The sequence below is a fragment of the Heteronotia binoei genome, chromosome 5, assembly GCF_032191835.1.
Source record: "Heteronotia binoei isolate CCM8104 ecotype False Entrance Well chromosome 5, APGP_CSIRO_Hbin_v1, whole genome shotgun sequence".
In the NCBI taxonomy this organism is placed as follows: domain Eukaryota; kingdom Metazoa; phylum Chordata; class Lepidosauria; order Squamata; family Gekkonidae; genus Heteronotia; species Heteronotia binoei.
Window position 1 is genome coordinate 13,925,248 of NC_083227.1, and position 12,032 is coordinate 13,937,279.

A 12,032-nucleotide genomic window follows, 5' to 3' on the forward strand; every position below is an offset into this window, starting at 1 on the left:
GTGGTGCTTAAATGTGTGGACTCTTATCTGGGAGAACTGGGTTTGATTCCCCACGCCTCCAGTTGTAGCTGCTGGAATGGTTTGGGTCAGCCATAGCTCTTGTATAGCTGTCCTTGAAAGGGCAGCTTCTGTCAGAGCTCTCTCAGCCCTATCCACCTCACAGGGTGTCTGTTGTGGGAGAGGAAGGTAAAGGAGATTGTGAGCCACTCTTGAAATACTGAAATTCGAAGTGGAGGGCAGGATATAAATCCAATGTCTTATTATTATTATTATTACATTATAACAGGGGTGGCTAATGGTAGCTCTCCAGATGTTTTTTGCCTACAACTCCCATCAGCCCCAGTCAGCTTGGCCAATGTCTGGGGCTGATGGGAGTTGTAGGCAAAAAACATCTGGAGAGCTACCTTTGGCCACCCCTCCATTATAACATATAATGAAATAATTACACAACTCACGGCCTGAGGGTTGGGGAGCTCTGAATTAAACACACTGGATACTGTTTAAGAGTAACTGCTTTCCTGATGATGATGGAGGAGGAGGGGGAGAAGAAGAAGAAGAAGAAGAAGAAGAAGAAGAAGAAGAAGAAGAAGAAGAAGAAGAAGAAGAAGAAGAAGAAGAAGAAGAAGAAGAAGAAGAAGAAGAAGAAGAAGAAGAAGAAGAAGAAGAAGAAGAAGAAGAAGAAGAAGAAGAAGAAGAAATATACCCTGCCCTGTCCTCAAATTGACTTTCTACCCTTGAATCATGGAATCATAGAAACCCACCCTATGAGTTTATGATTCTACCGTAGAAAATCAGTTTGGGGACAGGGTTGAACCAGGATTAAAGGTCTAGTACAGAACTGGCCTCAGTCTCTCAGAGTGGCTCACAATCTCCTTTACCTTCTTCCCCTGCAACAGACACCCTGTGAGGTGGGTGGGGCTGAGAGGACTCCCACAGCAGCTGCCCTTTCAAGGACAACTTCTACCAGCGCTACGGCTGACCCGGTTCTCCCAGATAAGAGTCAACTCAGTGAACCCCCAAACTGGCTGCGGAGCAAACATCCCTCTCAAGTTACTTTCAGCGCCAAGAAAAATGTCAGTTAAACACGCTGGACTCCCGTTTAAGAACAACTGCTCCCCCCGCTTCTATCTAGCACTCCCTTCCCTAGTTTCTTTCTGAAGAGAAAACAAGGAATCTTTGACTATTGACAGGAGGAATTTCCAGGGGCTGAGATGAAAACTAAAAAAGGCAAGCTGGTTCTTGAGACAGTTTCTCTGAGGTTGAGAGACGGTTTGGTGCAGTGGTTAAAAGGAGGAGAAACCGGTTTGATTCCCCACTCCTCCACATGCACCTGCTGAGGCGACCTTGGCCAAGCCACTCCGAGCTGTTTTCTCAAGAGCACCTCTCTCAGCCCCACCTACTTCACAGGGTGTCTGTTGTGGGAAAGGAGATTGTCAACCGCTCTGGGACTCCCAGTGGGTATAAATCTAATCTAATATCTTCCTTTTTCTGCTCCTTCTCGTCCTCTCTTAGGTGCCTCCCTGGTGTTGCCAAACAATTGTTGGGGAGGGAGGAAGAGAGAGTGGCAGTGTTGTATCAGACATTCTGGCCTACACCCCAGAGTAGTTTCTGGAAGACACTGGAGAGCCAGTTTGGTGTAGTGGTTAAGTGTGTGGACTCTTACCTGGGAGAACCGGGTTTGATTCCCCACTCCTCCGCTTTCAGCTGCTGGAATGGTCTTGGGTCAGCTATGGCTCTCCCAGAAAGTGCAGCTTCTGTGAGAGCTCTCTCAGCCCCACCACAGGGTGTCTGGCAGAGGTTGTCCTTGAAAGGGCAGCTGGGGCAAGAGCTCTCTCAGCCCCACCTACCTCACAGGGTGTCTGTTGGGGGGGGGGAGGTATAGGAGATTGTGACCGCTCTGAGACTCTGAGATTCAGAGTGAAGGATATGGTGTAAATCCAATATCTTCTCCTCCTCTTCCTCCTTCTTGCTGTGCCCTTTCTAAACCCAACCCCATCCTCCTTTGTGTCTCAAAGGGCAGTTAAAAGAGTTTTCTCAGCCAGACAAAACAAGAGAGCAGCTGCAGTCCAAGTGAAGGCTGTTGTATCTCCATTCTGCTGGCACCCTATCAAAAACCTTTTGGAGTTGCTTGCTTTGTGACCAGGCAAAGTTTTTCTCTCTGTCTCCCCCCCCCCCCACCCCTTTCTTTCTTTAAATCTGCTCATTTTCTTTCATTTTTCCCCCTTCTCTGCTTTTGAAAAAAACCCAAACTTTTCACTTTCAAGGAACCGAAACCTTTTCTCACTGCGCCCTTTCCCTTTTGAAAGGCTTGACACCGTTCTTTGCACATGGCGACTGGCAAAAGGATTTTGTTTGCGATTTTTGGCTGCAGGGTGTGAAACAGAGAGTGGGGGCCATTTAAAATGCCACTCGTAAAAAGTGTTATGTGTACTTTCCCCATTGTTTTAGTCTTAAGGACACACTTTCTTTTGACAAAAGAGAATAACAGCAAATTTGTGTACTGTTTTTACACCCAGAACAAAAAGTTGTTGATGAAAAAGCTAATTGTATAAATCATTCCATTCCACTTTTTGACAGGGTGCTTCAACAAAAGAATTGCTATTGTTTGCAGCAGTGAACTTTAGCTACAGAATTAAGATCTTGTTTCAGTCTTTTTCACATTGAAAGATAGAAAGACAGAAAGCAAAGACAAGAAGAGATTAGATTTATACCCAGTAAGTCTCAGAGCGGCTTACAGTCTCCTTTCCCTTCTCCATAACAGACACCACATTGGGCCGGGGGGGGGGGGGGGGGGGGAACCACCCCCGACTTTTTTTCTGTGGCCACAATAGGATGATGGAGATTTCCATCTGTCTGCTTTATATGTTTTGGTTATATTTAAAAAAAAATATTTAAAAGTTTGTCAGATCTTAGAGTTCGGCCAAATTATAGGAATATATGAAGCTGCCTTATACTGAATCAGACCCTCGGTCCATCAAAGTCAGTATTGTCTACTCAGACTGGCAGCGGCTCTCCGGGGTCTCAAGCTGAGGTTTTTCACGCCTATTTTGCCTGGACCCTTTTTAGTTGGAGATGCCGGGGGTTGAACCTGAGACCTTCTGCTTACCAAACAGATGCTCTTCCACTGAGCCACTGTCCCTCCCCAAATTCATAGAATAGAATCATAGAATCGTAGAGTTGGAAGGGACCTCTAGGGTCATCTAGTCCAACCCCCTGCACAATGCAGGAAACTCACAAACATCTCCCCCTAAATTCACAGGATCTTCATTGATGTCAGATGGCCATCTAGCCTCTGTTTAAAAACCTCCAAGGAAGGAGAGCCCAATTTCATAGAATCCTAGAGTTGGAAGGGACCTCCAGGGTATCTAGTCCAACCCCCTGCACAATGCAGGAAACTCACAAACACTTCCCTCTAAATTCACAGGATCTTCATTACTGTCAGATGGCCATCTAGCCTCTGTTTAAAAACCTCCAAGGAATGAGAGCCCACCACCTCCCGAGGGAGCCTGTTCCATTGAGGAACAGCTCTAACGGTTAGGAAGTTCTTCCTAATGTTGAACCGGAAACTCTTTTGATTCAATTTCAACCCATTGGTTCTGGTTCTACCTTCTGGGGCCACAGAAAACAATTCCACCCCATCCTCTAGAGGACAGCCCTTCAAGTACTTGAAGATGGTGATCCTATCACCTCTCAGCTGCCTCCTCTCCAAGCTAAACATCCCCAGCTCCTTCAACCTTTCCTCATAGGACTTGGTCTCCAGACCCCTCACTATCTTCGTCACCCTCCTCTGGACCCATTCCAGCTTGTCTATATCCTTCTTAAAATGTGTTGCCCAAAACTGAACACAAGACTCCAGGTGAGTCTTACCACAGCAGAGCAAAGCGATACCATCACCTCATGTGATCTGGACACTAGACTTCTCACGGGAGGTTTGAACATTGAAGCCCAGAAGCAAGTACTGGGGGGTGGGGGGTAGGAAAGAAAGAAAGAGCACAATAAAATGTAGACGTTCTGGAGCTCTGCTCCTTTGAGCTCCTGCGCAAAATGAGGCCTGGTTACAATGAAAAGCTAAGCGTGTCCTTGAAGCCATTTTGTGCTGCTGCCTTCGTCAGCCCTCTCCTTTTCTTTTCAAATTTTGCGTGCCTGCATGGGTGGGTGGAGGGAGGGAGGGGAAGCGACTTACAACTTTACTGAGGCGCAGCTTTCGGACAGCTGCCACTCAACTGGAGCTGTCCCCTTCTTTAGAGGCAGCTGTGATGTAGCGGCTCAGAGCAGTGGCCTTGAATCCGGGGAATGGGATTGGCTGAATCCCCCCACTCCTCCACATAAAGCCAGCTGGGTGACCTTGGGCGAGCCTGGCATTGACTTGCAGAGCTCACGGGGGTGTCTGTTGTGGGGAGAGGAAGGGAGGGGGAGATTGCAGGCCTCTCTCGAATAGTGAATAAAAACCAAGCCTCCTTCTCCTGAGCCTCCCAGCGATCTAAGGCAAGTCGCTACCTGGCCTGAGAGATTCATCATGATGCTTCCACCCCACACCACCCCCACCGCTTGACAGCCCTTCAGGAGCAAGTTGTTGTCTATACGTGTGTGTGTGCGTGCCTGCTGCATTCGGTTTTTCTTTGTAATTCCTGTCTAAAAATATTGGTTGCCCAGAGACACAGGAGGCCCACCCACAACGATAAGGCTATCCTTTAATTTTTGTAAGAAATACAAACACGGTGGGAAAAAAGGTACAATTAAAACTTGCGAAAAGTTGTTAAAGCTGTAGCACTGCAGTCTTAAGCTCTGCTCGCGACCTGAGTTCAATCCCAGCGGAAGCTGGATTCAGGTAGCTGGCCCAAGGTTGACTCAGCCTTCCATCCTTCCGAGGTCGGTCAAATGAGTCCCCAGCTTGCTGGGGGGAAAGCGGAGATGACTGGGGAAGGCAGTGGCAAACCACCGCGTAGAAAGTCTGCCGTGAAAACGTTGCGAAAGCAACATCACCTCAGAGTCGGAAACGACAGGTGCTTGCACAGGGGACTTTTCCTAATTACAGTGTACATACATTGGACATATCGCTGGCAGTATACAGTAGACGCTAAATGTAAATTCAGATTGCATTTTCACCGGGGAGCTGGTCTCTGCCAGCTGGAGATCGGTTGTAAAAGCGGGAGATCCCCAGGCCCCCCTGGAGGCTGGCAACCCTAAAGACAACGTAAATTTCAGTTGCATTACAGTAATAATACTGGAACTTCTATTATATTTTCAAGACATTAAAAAGTCATTAACATTTTTAACATATTGCCTAATGTTTAAGGAGGGCCACTTACCATCGGGCAAGCAGACACCCTGCCAGTCCGCCACTGCCAATCCCCAGGTGTTCTGGTCATTACATTTAAGGACCATGCTCCTTTTAAATGCCTTCCTTCCATAGGAAATAATGAAGGATAGGGGCACTTTCTGGGGTTCATAGACTCGGGCCTCCTGGTCCAATCTTTTTGAAACTTGGAGGGTGCTTTGAGGAGCGACACTGGATGCTATGCTGAAAATGTGGTGCTTCTACCTCGAAAAACAGCCCCTCTGGAGCCCCAGACACCCACAGGTCAATTCTCCATTATATCTTATGGGAATCCATCTCCATAGGGTATAATGGAGTGCTAGGATTGCCAAGTCCAATTCAAGATATATCTGGGGACTTTGGGGGTGGAGCCAGGAGCAAGGGTGTGACCAGGGGGTAGCTTTGTAGAAAAATAGGTGGTGGAGCTCATTCAGGAATTGTTATGCAGCTGCACCTACTATTCAATGGACAAGGAGGTGGAACTCTCAGAAAGAGAAGGTGGAACTCTCAGGAAGGCTCAGGAGCTGTGCTCCTGTGAGCTCCCACTGAATCTGAGGCCTGGGTGTGACAAGCATAATTGAACTCCAAAGGGAGCGCTGGCCATCGCATTTCAAAGGACCGCACACCTTTTAAATGCTTCCCTCCAAAGGAAATAATGAAGAATAGGGGCACCTTCTTTTGAGGCTCATAGAATTAGACCCCCTGGAACAATCGAAACTCGGGGGGTCTTTAGGGGAGAGGCACTGGACAATACACTGAAAATTTGGTTCTTCTACCTCAAAAAACGGGGGCCCCCCCAGAGCCCCAGATACCTGTGGATCAATTTTCCATTATTTTCCATGGGAATAAGTCTCCATAGGGAATAACTGAGTTTCTAACAGACATTCCCCTCCCCTGTCCCCCACCCGCTTTCTGATGACTGCGGGGGGGGGGCTTCCAAACCGGGGGATCCCCTGCCCTCACCTGGGGATTATACAACATACAGAGGGTAACACGGCAAAAGGACAAAAAAATCAAAGGTACATAACTCACCGTGAAAACCAGCTTCTATTATTAAATTATACAAGGTCAACAACAAAAATAAACACAAATTCCACTGCCATAAATTACAAAACAACCATAACTTTTAGTCCTTAATAATTATACAAGGTCAACAATAATAAAAAAGGACTAAAAGTTATGGTTGTTTTGTAATTTACGGCGGTGTTGTTGTTGACCTTGTATAATTTAATAATAGAAGCTGGTGTCCATGGTGGGTTATGTACCTTTGATTTTTTTGCCCACCTGGGGATTGGCAGCTCGAATTAGGGGACTTCCCCCCCTGACATTATTCCCCAGTAGGGTGTGCCAGCACCTTTTAGGAGAGTTTCTTCGTGTGTAATGCTGTGAGGCTGTTACCTGGGCTAGTTGACGAGTGGCAGATGCCTCTTCGATAAAGGACTGGGTCTGAAACGGTGATATATGCGTGTCCCTGTCAGAGGTTTTCCATGTATCCACTGGTTTATTTTTCCAAGAACTTGGTTTGGTGTGGTGTGGTGTAGTGTACACCAGTTTGGTGTAGTGGTTAAGTGCGCGGACTCTTATCTGGGAGAACCGGGTTTGATTCCCCACTCCTCCACTTGCGCCTGCTGGAATGGCCTTGGGTCAGCCATAGCTCCGGCAGAGGTTGTCCTTGAAAGGGCAGCTGCTGTGAGAGCCCTCTCCAGCCCCATCCACCTCACAGGGTGTCTGTTGTGGGGGGGGAAGGGAAAGGAGATTGTGAGCCGCTCTGAAACTCTGTCCTTGAAAGGGCAGCTGCTGGGAGAGCCCTCTCCAGCCCCACCCACCTCACAGGGTGTCTGTTGTGGGGGGGGAAGGGAAAGGAGATTGTAGGCCGCTCTGAGCCTCTGTCCTTGAAAGGGCAGCTGGTGTGAGAGCACTCTCCAGCCCCACCCACCTCACAGGGTGTCTGTTGTGGGGGAGGAAGGGAAAGGAGATTGTAGGCCGCTCTGAGCCTCTGTCCTTGAAAGGGCAGCTGCTGTGAGAGCCCTCTCCAGCCCCAGCCACCTCACAGGGTGTCTGTTGTGGGGGAGGAAGGGAAAGGAGATTGTAGGCCGCTCTGAGCCTCTGTCCTTGAAAGGGCAGCTGGTGTGAGAGCACTCTCCAGCCCCACCCACCTCACAGGGTGTCTGTTGTGGGGGAGGAAGGGAAAGGAGATTGTAGGCTGCTCTGAGCCTCTGTCCTTGAAAGGGCAGCTGCTGTGAGAGCCCTCTCCAGCCCCACCCACCTCACAGGGTTTTATTAACAGATTTTGAGTTTACAATAAAGAACCCTTTAATCTACCACCTCAAATAATGCAGGCTTAGTGAGGATATAATAAACAAATTTAAAAAAAAAACAAGAAAAAGAAAAAGAAAGAGTAATCCATAAAATAGAGAACCAAGGAGTAGTGATACAATTATACTGAAGAGCATCCTGTAAAAATACATTCTGTTGACTGATTCTACTGTAGGAACGTACAAGCAACTGTCCCATTATTCTATTAAGAAATCCAGTTAATCAAACTCAACTAATTAGCACTCAGAGTTTTTTGTATTCAGACTAGAGGAGAGAAAGTGAGCCCAGAACATATTAGAAATAGAGCATATCATGATAAAAAAAACCTTTTTTGGGGGGAGAATATTATGTTTGCTGAGATATTCCACTATTTGGAACCAGAGCACAGTAAATTTTTCTTGAGTGCATTCTGTCAGAGCAGCAGCACTATAAATTTAGATTTTACTTAAGTTAGTAATAAGTGTTTTGTAAAATTTCTATAAAATTAATTCGACTGCTGCTTTTTGAATTTTGTTCATAGTATTGGGAATCTGTGTTCATTGCTTTTTGTGATTTCCCACAGTTATTATTTTGTTTGCCACTCACCTTCACTGTGCTTCTCTGGTTTTTCTCTCCCATCTGGGGATTGGCCGCTCTAGTTAGGGGACTTCTCCCCCTGGCATTATTCCCCAGTGGGTTATGCCAGCACCTTTTAGGAGGCAGCCCCACTTCCTGGGGGGGGGGCGGTAATGGGGGGCGGGATCAGTCCCAACCCTTTCCTTTTTTCCTTTTACGAAATGAGCACTGCCTCCAAGGGTTAAAGAGAGAGAGAGAGACGCAGTTCTAGAGAGACGCCAGGGGGTTGCAGAGGGGAAGCCATTTCCTCCACCTCTCCTTTTGCAAGAAAGCCCTTGTGAATCCCGGGGATTTCTGCTTGAACTGGGTGGAAATCCGGTGAGGTGCAAGAGGCTTGTTGGCGGGGGGCGGGCGGCGGGGTCGGGGGCTGCAATGCAGGACCCAAAGCGCAGAGAAAGGAGAAGGCTGTAGCAGGGGGAGGGGAATATGAGCACTCCCCCCAGATCTGAAAGGGGGATTTGGAGGAGGGGGCAGAGATCTCCCTCCTCCACAGCAAGGCTGTGCCTCTTTGTCTTGGGGGAATGGTAAGAGGGTCAGCCCTTCTTTATACTGGAGAGATGCTCTGCGTTTGAGGCTTTTGGGGATTCATTCCCTACCCCCCCCCCCTTCACAGCTTTTCAAAGCTGCTGTGGGGTGATGAGTTTTGCAAGGATGGCTGCCCTTTCAAATCCTCCCCCCCTCCCCCATCCAAGCTGTTTTCCCTTCTAAGGGATATGGGGCGCGGCAGGCCTGGAATTCAAGAGCCGCGTGGCGCAGGGTGGTAAAACTGCGGTACTGCCGTCCTAAGCTCTGCTTGCGACCTGGGTTCGATCCCCGGCGGAAGCTGGGCTTTCAGGTGGCCGGCTCGAGGTCGACTCAGCCTTCCATCCTTCCGAGGCCGGTCAAAGGAGGACCCAGCTTGCTGGGGGGGAAGCATAGAGGACTGGGGAAGGCAAAGGCAAGCCAACCTGTGAAACAGTATTTTGTGAAAGCAAGGTCACCCTAGAGTCGAAAACGACTGGTGCTTGCACAGGGGGACTCCCTTGACCTTTAGGCCTTGCATTCATTAGGCGCTCACAGGAGCACAGCTCCTGAACCTTTCTGAAGTTTCCCCCTCCTCCTCCCCCGTTGTCCATTGAATAGTAGGTGCAGCTGCATAACCATCCCTGGATTAGGAGAGCCACACCCCCAGCAGCCTTTATTAATCCCTGGGGAAGCCCATGCCACCCTTTCTTCACTTCTTATGTGATTTTGGCTGGCAGGGGCTTGCTGGCCTTTTGATTTGGGGGGGGTGGGTCGTCTCAGGAGAACCCCCGGTGAGCAAGGCCTGCTTGGGCTGACTGGATCTCTAGCCAGCCGAAGGAGGCCTCGCTGGCCCGGGGCTCTCCTTTCCTGCATCGGGTTGCTTTTGGCTGGTGGGGCAGCAGCACATGCTATGAGTGATGCTAATGAGCTCCACCACCTATTTTTCTACAAAACTACCCCTGTGGTGCGGTGTGGGTGCCTGTTATTTTTTTCCCCTGTGACAAGTTAGCATATTGGTTTGAGCAGAAACTGCACAGAAACGCCCTTCCAGCTGGATTGGCATCAGGGGGTGTGGCCTAATATGCAAATGAGTCTGTTGGCTTTTTCTACCAAAAAGCCCTGCGTGAAACAGTGATGGCATCAGGGGGTGTGGCCTGATCTGCAAATGAGTTCCTGCTGGGCTTTTTCCCGAAAAAAAGCCCTGTGCAAAACAATGGCGACATCAGGGGGTGTGGTCTGATATGCAAATGAATTCTTGCTGGGCTTTCTTCTACCAACCCCCCCCCCCCTGGGTATAAGCACACATCTACTAGACTATACCAATATATTAATATAGTATTCATTTTTTAAAAAATATCAAAACAGTCTACGTGGTAACTCTTGGGGGACACTGTCCCCTTGGGGCAGAGACCTAAGCTGATGGAGCGGACTGTATTATTTTGCGCTCTTTTCTCCTGGTTTCCCCCCCACCTCACTCCACGCATGGATTCAAGGCAGCTTCCCATGAAACTGCAGGTGGAGGAATAGTTTCAGGAGGCTTCTCTGTGCTAAAATCTACCGTACCAACTACAAAACATAGTTTGGTGTAGTGGTTAAGTGCGCAGACTCTTATCTGGGAGAACCGGGTTTGATTCCCCACTCCTCCACTTGCAGCTGCTGGAATGGCCTTGGGTCAGCCATAGCTCTGGCAGAGGTTGTCCTTGGAAGGGCAGCTACTGTGAGAGCCCTCTCAGCCCCATCCGCCTTACAGGGTGTCTGTTGTGTGGGAGGAAGATAAAGGAGATTGTGAGCTGCTCTGAGACTCTGAGATTTGGAGTGGAGGGTGGGATATAAATCCAACATCATCATCATCTTCAAAAAGCGTCATGGCCAGCCCAGACAGATAGTTCAAAATCTTTCTCCCTGAAGGACTAGCTTTCTGTGTGCAGGGAGAATTTAATTCCGAGCTGGCATCTCTCACCTGCCCCTCAAATCGGGCACTCTCTCCCAATCCGGGCTTTCCATTTCATTCCCATTATGTTCTCCTGAAGGGGGGGCATTCAGAAGGGTTTCAGCTACCTTCTTTGGCTATCTTATCTGGGAGAACCAGGTTTGATTCCCCATTCCTCCACTTGCAGCTGCTGGAATGGCCTTGGGTCAGCCATAGCTGTTGCAGGAGTTGTCCTTGAAAGGGCAGCTGCTGGGAGAGCCCTCTCAGCCCCACCCACCTCACAGGGAGTCTGTTGTGGGGGGAGAAGATATGGGAGATTGAAAGCCACTCTGAGTCTTTGATTCAGAGAGAAGGGTGGGGTATAAATCTGCAGTCTTCTTCTTCAGAGGGGAGGAGCGAGGAGTGTTGCTTCAGGAATGGGTTGGCAGAGTCTGGGAGGAAGCATTTCCAGATGAAGAGGGAGATGGATGAATAAGGGAGGTGGGACTGTCCCTCCCCCCCATATAAAATGGCCAGTTGAGGGGAGAGGAGAAGGAAAGGGGTGACGTTGCTTTCACTATGTTTTTACAGCAGACTTTTTACGGGGTGGTTTGCCATTGCCTTCCCCAGTCATCTACACTTTCCCCTCAGCAAGCTGGGGACTCATTTTACCGACCTCGGAAGGATGGAAGGCTGAGTCAACCTGGAGCCGGCTACTTGAACCCAGCTTCCGCCGGGATTGAACTCAGGTCGTGAGCAGAGAGTTCGGACTGCAGTACTGCAGCTTTAACACTCTACCACAGGGAGAGACATCAGGCCAAAGGCTCTTGAGCCTTGATGGATCAAATCCAGTGTCTCAAGCAGGTTTCCTGCCCTCTCTTTCTCTCCCTTCCAGGCAGGACCCTCTGGATGCCACCTCCGCCATCTCTGTGTGCTGAAGGGAACGGAGCCGCCATGCAGCCCGCTCAGGTATGGGGGAGGGGAGGGGGATCATTGGAAATTCTTTCTTCTCTGTTGTAATGCTCAGAGGATCAGGTTCCTTCCTGGTGGTTTTAGTGCTCTCCCCTGGGAAGACAGAAAAATGGTCACACGCTCCCCTTTCTCGGATGGTTTCTGCCAGTGAAAGACTGAAACAAAGCAAAAATTTGAAATAAATAACGAAAGAAACTCTATACAAAAACTTAGTGCCTGTATTACAAATAGATAGATCCAAGCAGGCAGCCGTGTTGGTCTGAAGTAGTTGAACAAAGCAGGAGTCCAGTTGCACCTTTAAGACCAACCGGGTTTTATTCAGAACGTAAGCTTTCGTGTGCTCTCTAAGCCAGGGGTGTCAAACATGCAGTTTGGGGGCCGAATCTGGCCCTCGGAGGG